Source organism: Clupea harengus, chromosome 6 (assembly GCF_900700415.2).
Source record: "Clupea harengus chromosome 6, Ch_v2.0.2, whole genome shotgun sequence".
In the NCBI taxonomy this organism is placed as follows: domain Eukaryota; kingdom Metazoa; phylum Chordata; class Actinopteri; order Clupeiformes; family Clupeidae; genus Clupea; species Clupea harengus.
Genome location: NC_045157.1, coordinates 25,027,543 through 25,040,598, shown reverse-complemented (window position 1 = coordinate 25,040,598; position 13,056 = coordinate 25,027,543). Strand labels below are relative to the sequence as shown.

At 42.6% G+C, this 13,056-nt stretch overlaps 1 long non-coding RNA gene across 1 annotated transcript; it reads left to right on the top strand.

Moving 5' to 3' along the window:
• The first annotated feature begins 418 nt into the window (after window positions 1-418).
• Window positions 419-2,494, top strand: LOC122132942. The gene is made up of 3 exons (XR_006152448.1): window positions 419-476; window positions 614-709; window positions 1,289-2,494. It is a non-coding gene; the product is annotated as an uncharacterized LOC122132942 (long non-coding RNA).
• The last annotated feature ends 10,562 nt before the right edge of the window (window positions 2,495-13,056 follow it).

The following is a 13,056-nucleotide window of genomic DNA, read 5'->3' as shown; positions in this document are numbered from 1 at the left end:
TGAAATATATGTACAAGTTACCATGTGCACTAAAACTAAAGTTAGAACACATATATTTCGAGTTTACATTGCACTGCTGTGGACACGTACCTCTCTCTCAGCCAAGTAGAATGCTGTCTGAGGAACGCGAAAATGCAGCATATATCCACCACCATCCAATAGAGGGCGCACTTACACAACAAATAACTCTCCCAATACCTATAAGCTACCATGAAATGGCTGAACAAATACAGGATTTTGGTGAAATAAACTCACATAGCCACAGAATAGAAAATGAAAGGTTGCAAAAATATTTATCATTCTTTAACCTGTTACACATGGAACAAAGAACTCATAGCTTAATTGCTTTACACAGAATTAAAACGTTCAATTTATTTTCAATGTTTCAAAAACATTTAAATTAAATGTTTAGGTGATTCAGTGACCTAGGCCTACCTGCCACCAAAAAAGATCTGCTGGTGGCATATGACGAGCAGGTAAGGGTGCTATTAATATGTTTACTGAAGGGTGGAAGTAACTACAATAATAATGACTGAATTGATGAAACAGCTATCAAATTAAATGGTCAAATCATATATTCAATATTTCAGTTAAAAACTTCTCTCTGTAAAAGGACAAGAATGACATCAGTGCAACTAGAACTGCAGCCCTGCCTGGGCTGCCACTGTACCTAAAAGAAGACTCATCAGTGATCTTCAAGAGTTGCAAGGTAACGTTAACTTCTCATTCTCCCTCAGCCTTCATTGCTCATCATCTCTTGTTTGCACTGACGAGCCACTGATTTATACAAACTTGATGACTTTAGACTCGACAAAATTAGGAAAGACTTGCAACTTGACTAAGACTTGAACACCAGTGACTCGTGACGGACTTGCACCTTTTTACTTGTAAAGACTTGATGTCTTCTTCCAAACCGAAAGATGAATACAAATGTTGAAAGAATCTCTTTTTATTTTATTTTAAGTGTACCACAAAAAAAGAAATTAATTTTTGGTGGAGTGCATTTTGACTTGTTAGGACTTGAGATTTGCCTGTCTTGACTTGGGACTTGAATGCAAAGACTTGAGACTTAGACTTGATAACTTTGTCCCACCTCTGCAATCAAGTGTCTTCCCTCTACCATACCATTGTTAACTGTTTTATTCTACACCTGTGAAAATTTGTAAGCACACTAATTTCGTATGTTTCCCAGGAGTACCATTCAAGGTTTATATCTTATTTATTAGCCTCTTAGTTGACGTGTTTGGTACACACATGTTCTGGACCTCATGTGTACTCCCTCTTTCAGGAGGAGGAGTTCGAAGCATTCCAGAAGGGTGCAGTGGCGCTGTTGGCCGTGGTGGCTAAAGAGGACATTGCGGCAGGGATTCCCTTTCAACCTCTCCATGTCTGTCATCCTGGAGGATCAGGTTGTAATGACTCTCAGATCTTGGACTGATGCACTGGTGGTGTTGTTTAGCTTGATCTATGCCCTCAATTTGAGCTATCCGGCGAAGCTGCGTCACTTCTTTGAGTTCATCCAGGTTGTCCTCTTAACTCTAGATGATGGAAGAAAACAGCTCAAACCTAAGTTGCAGGCCTTGAAAAATGAGTTAGAGTAAAGAGGGGACGTCCTGCACCAAGACTTCCAGCAGTCATGGTTTACAGCCCAACAAAGTCTTACATGCAGAAATCAGTTCATAGAAATGATCAGTTCATATAAAAATCGGGACTTGTATTGACTAAATTCCCTTTATGCACAGCTCAACTACTTCCTGAATCTCAGACGCTCTTTCATTACCTCTGGAACAGGATGGGACATAACTAATTAAACCACCTGTGCTTGATCTCAGCAGCCAACAACAAGCAAGCACACCTGGTTTAATTAGGTCCAATCCTGTATCAGAGGAAATATGTGTCTGGGATTCAGGAAGTATTGGAGCCTATAGCTCTTTGCTAATTTCTATAGATGGTTTATCAGGAATTACAGTTCTGTTGCCGCTCCCCTGCATTCTCTGACCTCCCCCAACGTCAAGTTCCAGTGGTCCCCCTCAACGGAACAAGCCTTCCAGAGGCTAATGGACATTTTCACATCTGCTCCTGTCCTCACTCATCCTGAACCCTGTCTACAATTTGTGGTGGAAGTGAATGCCTCTGATGTTGGAGTTGGGGCAGTCCTCTCCCAGCGTTCACAGGAAGACAATAAACTCCACCCTTGCGCCTACTTCTCCCGGGAAAACTCTCTCCTGCTGAGAGAAATTATGATGTTGGGAATAAAGAGTTGTTGGCCATCAAAGTGGCTCTGGAGGAATGGCGTCACTGGTTGGAGGGAGTGGAACACCCCTATCTGGGGTGCCGAGTCTCCCAAAATCCGGCCACATGGAGCAAGCATCTCATCTGGGTAGAGTATGCACACAACATCCTACCCAGTTCATCTACTGGGGTACGTTCGTCGTAGAGTTGAAGCTAAGTTAATCAATTGGCCTTTTAGCCCGTTAAGATTAGCGAGCTGATTGAGAACAGCAAATATCGGTTCGTTAACGGCTGATCCGCATCCTAATCATGTGGTTAATTTCAACCAGGCTAAAGTTATCATTGCATTTGCGCGTGCACGTCCTACTTCAAAAGGCAGGAAAGGTCGATCACCAAAACCATGATTTTCTAACGGTATAATGGTTGTAAACTCAAAGAAAAGGGCTCTTTTTTTCTACGCTGGCGAGTAGGAGATGAACATGAACGCTTATGAAGAATACAAGACCATAATCATGGCCAAATTCAACACCACCACCGCTGTGAGAGCCAGGTGTGTTCGGGATGTTTATAGGGTGATATTTATGTATGAATACCTGACGGCAAGTGTCCACTGGTACAGAGGTTTCCTCTACCGGTTTGAATCTGCATGGTTGCTAGTTCAAATCCCCTCACCTCCTTCCTCGATGTAGTTTTACATTTCCTTGGAAGTCGCTTTGAATAAAAGCGTCTGTTAAATGACTAAATGTATTAATAACAAGTGCAATAAATTGAAGCAGTGAAAATAAATTGTCTGTATTTCTCTCTATTCTTATCATGAGTCCACCTTAATCATTTTCTACAATAATGATATGCTATGGTGTACTAATAACACTCATATAATTATGAGAGCTTTGTTCTCCGCATCACCGACACTACAAAAATGTACCACTCGCAAAAAAGCGCAAGACAGTCAATGTTCGACTGTGGTGTTTGCAATAAATGACTCGAGAAGGTCTTATAAATTAATGATTCCTTGTCGGCTGAATCGGTAGCGCTCATACAAGAATAATGGATCTTGGCGATCGCAAAGAACTCTCTCCCTCCGCTAATCTAACTCTAATATCAGTCCTTGGTCAATGGGATCCCTCCTTTTTCCGGGGGTGTGGCAAGCTTATCCAGCTACACTTAAGTTAGCCTGCCCTGGAGCAGGTTAGTGCTAATCGATATGTAACTATGGTGATTTATCAAAAGTTGCTTCCACGAACCAAAAAGAGGGGCGTTTTTTATCTTAGCCTGAAAATTAGCTCGCTAAACCGCTTAGTGAGCTACGACGAATACCCCCCTGGTCTTTCTCCATTCCAGTGTGCCTATGGTTACCAGCCACCACTGTTTCCCGACCTGGAGATGGAGGTCAGCATCCCCTGGAATGGGGCCCGTGATATGCTCCTGAGAAGCTCTGCCCGGTCTAAAAGGATGGCCGATCGACGACGGACACCCGCTCCCACTTACCAGCCTGGACATAAGGTTTGGTTGTCCACACGTGACATTCCCCTGTGTGTGGATGTCCACACGTGACATTCCCCTGTGTGTGGAATCCTGTAAGTTGGCTCTGTAGGATATTTTCTTATACTAGGAGATACATGGATTGATTCAGCAGTATGGAAAGGCCTTGTTTAACCATTACATAGGCTGAACAGCTGAGAAAGATATACAAACTAGATAATTGACTTTGCAGAGGCCCCACCAGGCGTCCTGAGAGACAGAACCCTTGTGAGGGGATAACGCTCACAAAAGAGCTCATATAAGGAAACATATAGGCTAATATTAGATAGGTAGTTCAGGTAAACAGCCATACAAGAATAACCACAAGACACACCTAAAATCAGGGTATAAAAGAGCCTGCAGAGCGTTCACACTTTGAGACAATCCATGGATCTCTCCTTGTTGTAGCTTATTGATTACAATAATAAACTTCCAGATTCCAGCAAACAGTCTCCGGTCTTCTGATTGAAAGAAAGATGTAGGGAGATTCAATCTCGCCACAACAGCTCCCCAGGTTGTGGTACCGTTTCCAGTTTCCAAGGTCATCAACTCCGTTGCGGTCCGCCTCAGGCTTCCCAGGTCGATGAGGGTTCGCCCCACCTTCCACGTATCACGAGTCAAACCAGTGAAGGAGAGCCCATTGGTCCTTGTACTGTCATTTATTACTTCAGTTCTGTGTTGTGTTTGTCTACTTATCTCTCCTCTTGTTTCAGAAACCTCACGCCCTGCCCTTGTGTGTGTTCCCCGCCTGATTGTCTGCCCCGCCTTGATTGTTTTCACCTGTCCCTCATCATCTTGTGTATATAGTCTGTGTGTGTTCCTGTTTCCTTGTTGCCAGTTCGTCCTAGTTTCTTCATGTCTCTAGCGTCCCAGCGTTTTCCATATTTATTGATCTTCTAGTATTACCGACCCCTGCCTGCCTAACCAACTCCGCTTTTGGCTCTCCTCTTCTAGATTATCTGCCTGACCTCCGAACGCCTACCTGTGTACCGAACCTCGACCTGACCTACACCGGACCCTGTCTTCGGGTCGAGCTCTTGAATTCTCATATTGTACTGTGTACATTACACATGATCCTTGCCAAAACACTGAAAGGTAATATGCCCAAATTTGGACTGGTGAAAAACATATTTGTTGTTGATTCTAGGGTACTTTGTTTTGAATATCAACCATTTTAAACGATATGCTTTGATCGAAACATCATGGCCTAACAAGTCGAGGTCCCACACCTTGCACAGGCCACTGAGTTAGTGGATGCTGAGAAGCTGGTTGATTATATCTCTTATTACACAATCAGCAGCAAGAGCCAAACTTGGGTCCAAGTTAAATACCATCTTGGGAATTGCACAACAGTTCAAATGACTCATAATGTGTTCCCCAGATATCACATGGTATTTGAATCACCAGATCAATGTAATGGCAACCTTTTTATTCCAAATGAGATGTGCTCACTCACTTTAACTTGATGATAAAGTCTGTTCTTAAAGCAAAAGTTTGACTTAGTTAAATACTGTCTTTGGACTGTATTGTATTTTGTCTACAGGAACACATAATTGCTGTGCTGTAAGATTAACAATAAAACAATTAATTCCATTTGGTCGTTATGTTTTTTATATATGTAGAGATGAGAAGGATAAAATTAAGAAATTATGACTGACAAAGCAGTTTTGTACTCGTCAGTGGTGATCAAACAGCCTTATAATTATGGCAATTCTAGTTTCAAGCACTAACGTGCTCAGAACCAGTAATAAAATCTCAGTAACGAGTAATAATACCTTCTTAAGATTGTCTTGATTTAATATATTTCATCTTACTAAGATTAACATTTTTTGCAGTGTACTTGATCATTAAAACGTTTCTGGTGTCTTCACTTTCCTGGTCTTCATGATACTGCGGTATCGTAACTAACAGAGCATTCACACGCTTCCGTTGGAATGCGTTGATCCGTCAGGGTTGACGGATCTCCATTCACTTTGAATGGGGTGACGTCATCCTTTGCCGAACTGAATTATGGCTCCGTTGGGTTCCCGTGCGTTGCGTTTCATGCTTTGCTTGCAGCAAGAGTTGAAGAATGTTCAACTTTTCGAGAGGCAATGCATGCGTCAGCCAATCAAATTGCCTTTCATGCATAACTGACAGCACAGGCGCTAGCCAATCAGATCCCGTATATGCTCACGTCTAGAAAGTGGCAAGCTAAAAAAAAGAAAAAAAAGATGGCGACCAAACTCCGTAGATGGTCGTATTTGTACCAAAAAGTTGTTTGTTTGACATTTTTTTGCTTAGATTTTTAAAAAGTTACCGAGAAATAGACACTGTACAAACCCCTTTATTGTAACTGAAAAATACGTCTGATAGGATTTGCGAGGTGTGTGAGCACCCTACCTAATGTTAGCATGCTACTGCTTACAAGGTAAGCAGCTTGCTAGTGGCGTGATTGACAGGTCAACAAACCAATCTCACTATAACGTCTCTGGTATCAACAGAACCCCATGCGCCAGACTCCTCCTCCGCCATCCGTTGGCGCAACGCATTCCAACAGAAGCGTGTGAATGCTCCGTAACTCTTTCTCTGTCTTTATCCTTTGGTTGGTTTCCTAGTCTTAACTTGACTTTCATACACACAAGATAATGATCACTTCTGATATCAGCAGACCTAAATACTAGGGGGGGGGGGATCAATTCAGTTACAAATCGCAATTCTTGTGTGTGACGATTTTTAAATCGCCACGCTGCCTCCCAAATCGATATTTTGTCTGTAGCCTACTTTTAATTATTTTATTCAAAGCGGAAAACTACGTTGCCGCTTATCCTACAGATGGCGCAATGCATTCTATTCGTTCAGGAGTTCCTTCCGGCTAGAAGCTCAGCTTCACACGTAGTAGCTAGGTAGGAATACAAAGGCTAACATGTTGGACAGCAAACATGTCAGACGTTCGTCCCGAAATTCATGCTGCACCTCAACAGCTTAAATCACACGTCTGGAAGAACTTTGGCTTTCATAATTTACAAGGAAAAAATTAGTTAGACATGAGCAATGCAGTCTGCAAACTTTGCCACGGAAAGATTGTGGTAATACGACTAACATACGTGCCCATATCACTCGACACCATCCTGAGTTATCAGACAAAACGGCGGAGGAAGCCAACCCTGCTAGCAGCAAACAACAAACGCTGGATACATGTTTCAGTAAGCTCCCCAGCAGTTTAGAAAAGGCTAATCGCATCACAGAATCAATCTCTCATTTTATATGCAAAGACCTTCGTCCATAAAGTGTGGTCGAAAATACAGGTTTTCGTAACATGATTTACACTTTAGAGCCAAGCTACACAATACCATCAAGACGTTTCTGACACAGCCCTGCCCGAGATCTACAACGATACCCAAGCACTAGCTTTGCATAGCATACATGCAAACAACAGTGAAGCATAGCCTACTTTTTGTTTATTTCAAAGTTTATATTTAAAGTAGGGCTGTCAAAGTTAACGCGTTAATCTATGAGATTATTGTGGCCTAGATTAATGCGATAACATTTTTTAACACAGTTCACACAACTTTGTTTACTTCCGGCGTGCGTTCACCCCTGACACAAAACCGCCGAGTGCCTGGCCCTGCAGTCAGTTAGATAGGAGAGACCGAGACGGTAGTTGAAGATGGAGAGAGCTGAGGGATTGTTGGGCGGAAAGTTTCTGTTTAAGAGGCAAAATGATAGCCTGACGATGTCATACTCATGATTCTAGTCAGAATATGAGTCTGATACTGCTCCATTGGGCTTTGATTATGGGGCGTGTTTCAACCGAACCAGGAAAAAAATGCCTCCGCTCAATTGGATCAACGTAGTCGTCATCGGGGCCAGCTGATAAATACAATTTTTACCGAATCCCGTAGGAAGGACGGCAAAAACATATTTTCGATCGACAAATGCCTTGATCGCGTTTCTCTGTTCCTCTTTCAAAATGAATGCGCTGTCGATGTCTTCTAAAACATCTCTATCTACACATATCTCAGCTCTCCAGCGGCAGCCATGTTTGTTAAAAAAAAATTCAACCCAAGTGACGTGGTTGATTACGTTACGGTTGATCATCTGTCCATCATCGTATAAAGCCCGCCCTGAAAATTTGATTGGTCTGATCAAGTTTTTGATCAGGCATAAGTTCTCCCCAACGGAGCAATGCCAGACCGAACTTCCCGACCTAAAATTTTGTGGGTGGGGCTAAATTCGTCTGGCATCCAGGCTAGCAAAATGACAGAACAATCGGCAAAACTAAAATTGTATGTAGCATTTGTCAAGCTGAATTTAGCTATCACAGAAGCAGCTCGTCTTTCAGTTATCACCTTAATGCAAAGTGTCGTGGCCAAATCTAAGTCTTAAACTATTTTCACAATCAGAAACTCAGACTCAGGACGTGTTGTTCCAACAGATTTACTGTAGTAAATTAAGCCACAATAGAGATGAATACCGGAAATACATCTGCCTGAATACCTTCCCGCCAACATATTTAAACCTAACCTTAGCACCTCCCATCTATGCTTTGCTTGGTTGACCAATCCAGCCAATTAAACCTGACCTCTCCATTCTGACCCCACCCAAATCAAAAAGACTTCCATGGTATATAATATCACACCCATTATTAACCTTAGGTCACTTCAGGTTACGCCCTCCTATTTGAAATCTCAACCTCATCTGAAATGTAACCCAAATCTAATCTTTACACTCATTCAACAGGTATCTGGTAAATCCATTCATTATTCATATGAAAATATCCCACAAAAGCACCCGACAGAAAGCAGTCCCAGGTTAGATGGTCGCCAACCCACACTCCACGACTAGGAAAATAACTAGACCAGTCCGTGAAAAGGTTACCAACGCTGTAGCAGTTTGGGTTGCCGGTGACGGTTGGCCCAACAACATAGTTGTAGACGGTGGGCTGACTGAGGTGATTCGAATTGCTTCAGGGGACAATTCTTACAATTTATCGTCGAGGGGCACCATTGTGTCTCGCATACATTCCTTGTATGACGGCACGAGAGCACGAAAAAAATACAATTAAACAACAGTGTCTAAAATACACGCTGTCTGAAGTGATTATTCGTTAATTTATAAGATTTAGTCTTTATAAGAAAAACAAACTTTAATCACGATTAATGAATTTCAAAATGTGATTGACAGCCCTAATTTTAAGTAAACTTTTACTCATTCTATATAATATACCTTTTATTTATTGTTTAAAAGTAGCCTAAGTGGCATTCATTTCTTAATCTGTTAGTTTGTGTGCAGTTGACAGGGGCTATACAATAAAAGGGCACATTTGTATTTATTTTCTCTATTGGCTGCCCTGCAGTCATTAAGTTAATGTTAAGATTTAGGAATTAAAACTTGAAATAAAACTTGGAAAGCTCTAAGTCAGAGGTCGCCAACCTGTCGATCTCGGAGACTTTCCCTGTCGATCTCCCAAAAAATTTCAGAAAAACTGATCTCCGACTAATTCATGAACGCGGAGGATTTTTAAACTGAACGCGCGTTCTCTTGTACCTGGATTTGCATACTGGCTTGTGCGTGTTGCAAAGCAATTCACCGACAGAATAATAGGTGGAGCAATAGGTTGATAATGGGCGTTTTTTCCCGAAGACGACCTTTGAGAGACCTGCTATCCCAGGATACCTGTGGGCGTGGTTGCCGTTGGTTTGTTTATTTACCCGGCCGTGTTGTCCACATAGTGTTAGCGAGCATGGCGGAGGCACCACGAAAGAGGGCGAAAAACTACAGTTTCCATCCAGAATGGGAGGAGGAATTCATCTTTACCTTGGTAAAAGACAAGAGTGTGTGTATGTTGTGCCACCAGCCACAGGCACTGTCTAAGCGAGGGAATTTGGAGCGGCACCACAACACTAACCATCCGAAATTCAAAGACTGCTATCCACCAAAGAGCGCAATCCGCGCCAAAAAAGTTCAGGAGCTGAAAGTGGAGTTGAAGGCTCAACAGTCGCTTTTCTCACAACCTACGTCTCAAAGTAAGGCTGCAACTGAGGCGTCATTTCGTATTAGCCACATTTTGGCTAAACACAAGAGGCCTTTTACAGATGGAGATTTGTTTAAGGAACTATTGACCGTCACCGCAGAGACTGTTTGCAGCACCTTCAAAAACAAAGAGAACATAAAAGCTGCATTCCGTGCTGTGCCTCTTGGTCCTACAACAGTGACACGAAGGATCGAGTTACTGTCGGATAACCTTGGTCAACAGGTGTTGGAGGACTTGTCACTCTGTGAATATTTTTCACTGCAGTTTGATGAATCGCTGGATGTAATGGACACGGCTCAGCTTGTTGTATTTGTCAGAATGGCTTTCCAGGACTTTACAACAAAGGAGGACTTCCTCACTCTTCTGCAATTAAAAGAGAGAACGAGAGGTGAGGATATTTACAACGTGTTTAAAAGCTATGTCCGTGAAAAGAACATCCCCATTCATAAACTGGTGGCAATCACTACCGATGGGGTACCGGCAATGTGCGGTGTGCACGCTGGTTTTATAGCACTGTGCCGTAATGATCCGGATTTCCCCGACTTCATGAAGTAACACTGTGTGATTCATCAGCAAGCCTTGGCTGGGAAAGTTGTGGACTTTTCTCATGTCATGTCACTGGTGGTCAAAGTGGTAAACTCGATTCGAGCAAAAGCGATTCAGCATCGCTTATTCAAGGCGTTATTGGATGAGCTCGATTCGGCGTATGGAGACCTGCTTCTGCATGCTGATGTCAGGTGGTTGAGTCGCGGAAAAGTGCTGCAGCGATTTGTTGACTTGCTGCCTGAGATTAAGACGTTTCTGTCGAAAAGGAACGAGGAGCACGAGGAACTTTCAACGGATGCATGGCTACTGGACCTGGGGTTTCTGATGGACCTAACCGGAAAACTGAATTCGCTCAACCACGAACTCCAGGGAAAAGACCGGCACCTCCTCCACATGATAAGCGCCGTGAATGCGTTCAAGGCCAAACTCTGTGTCTGGACCACGAATCTGAGGAAAGGGACGCTGACACACTTTACAAACCTGGAAAAAATGTCACAGTCCATCAAAGACTCTTCTGACTTTCACCCTGAGCAGTACTGTGTGCACCTGGACAAACTGGCAGCGGAGTTCAGTCGACGTTTTGGTGAGTTAGAAGTCATGAAGGATATTGCTGCATTTCTTTCAAACCCATTCCTGCCTATTGATACAGAGGAGGTTGCAGACAAATTCGAGAAAGCATTTGCTTTGCCAAGTGGAGTGGACATGGAGATGCTTGATTTGCAAAATGACATTGAGCTGAAAGCCAGGTCAAGGGACAGTGACTTTTGGGGACTTGTCAGGCGAGAGAAGTTTCCTCTTCTCAGTGCATGTGCACTAAAAGTGAGTGCCTACTTTGGATCGACCTACCTCTGTGAGATGGCATTTTCACAGATGAAAATCACCAAATCCAAGTACAGGAGCCGGCTTACTGACAGACACCTCACAGACTGCCTCAGACTGGCTGTCTCTGCTTATGAGCCAAACTACAAGGCACTCACAGACAGTGTTCAGTCACATCCATCACACTGACTTGTCACATGAGAAATTTGTCAGTGTTGTATTGTAACTTCAGTTGAAATAAAACCGTTCATTTTCAGCCTGCTCATTGCAAATGTGTTTTTTCTTGTTCATATTGTTCACAAAGTGTTTGATTTCATTCAATTACAACTAAGCCAAATATAAAGTTAAGTTGTAAGTACAGTCTGGAGTCCGGACAGTCTTTTTCTCTCAACGCCTCAATAGGTAGATCTTCAGGTCACTTCAGGTCAGGTCGGTGATCTTCGGCCTAAAAAGTTTGGTGACCACTGCTCTAAGTGAATTTGACTGTGTTGTATTTGAAGGTATGATTCAACTGTTTTCCATGGTCCAGTGTTTTTAAAAAAATAACCAAAAGAAATTGCAAGAAATCGTAATATCGAATCACAATACTTACAGAATCGCAATACATATCGAATCGCCACCTAAGTATCGTGATAGTATCGTATCGGGAGGTCCCTGCCGATTCCCGTCCCTACTAAATACGAGGGTGTCTTTCACTGAATTCATGAATCGCCTGCTTAAAAGGATATGATCTATCTGGTTTCTGGTCGTCCCGTCCGGTGATGTGTCCATGTAGCCTTATGTATCTTTCTATGCGGAAATAGTGTTCCAGTTATCACTAACTAATTCTTGTCACTTATTTCACAAAGCCTTTCCTCATTATCATTCCACCTTCCTAAACCAGGTTTGCCCATTACTCTTTTATAGTCCCGGTTGTCCTCTCCGACCTTCACATTCTTGTCTCCAGTGACTATCAGCATATCATGTGTGTTGCACTTATCCAGTACGTCTTGCAGTCTTGTGTAGAACTCGTTTTTTACCTGTTTATCAGTGTCCTCTGTGGGTGCGTAAATGTGCACCATGGTCAGTTTAATGGGCTTGGAATGATTGAATAATCCTTTCATTGATTGGGGTCCAATCTATCAGGGCTCTTGTAGCGCTCTTCAACATTAGTATACCTACCCCACCTCCGTGAATGTCATCTTCTCTTCCAGAGTAGATTATGGTCTCTCCCCCCGGGAGCTGTAGTTTCCTTTGTCCGGTCCAATGAGTTTCGCTGATGCCCATTATATCTATATCTCTCTTAACTAGAGATGCTCCGATCAGCATCTCTAAAATCATGATCTGCCGATCACCGAATGGCAGGGGAATATTTTATCTATAATCTAGCAGAGTTTGCACCATTTGTAGAAATTAAACTGACTGTATTGAAGAAACAGTAGAAATAGGCTACAGTCAAGATCTTTTTCTGTTATAGGAACCAAATACATCAGATCCCAAAAATAAAATAATGTAATCTACTGTAAGCCAATGCCATCCTTCATAAATAACAAGGCAGAGAAACACAAGGAGGCCAAGCAGATTTACCAACCCACATTAGATGAACTTGGGATGGGATGAGGTCACATTTAGGCCCAGGCTACTTGTAAAATGTAGCCTTTTTTAATATATTGCTTTCTGCATGTTTTTGGCGTTGTCTGTTAAAATTGCGTGGTTGTTTTCTCTTTGGATCCCCCATGACTGAAACATGCCGCTAAATGCGTTCACCAAAGCCTCCGCAGAATGTGACCCCGTGAAATCCTGACAGTGTAGCACAATGTTGTGTCTTTCAAAGTTTGAGTCAATAAAGTGTGCTGTTAAGCTTAGCAGGGACATTGGACAGGTGTCTGCACTCCATATATCGCGTGTGAAGCTAATATGTACACTATCCTTCAGAAGCTTGT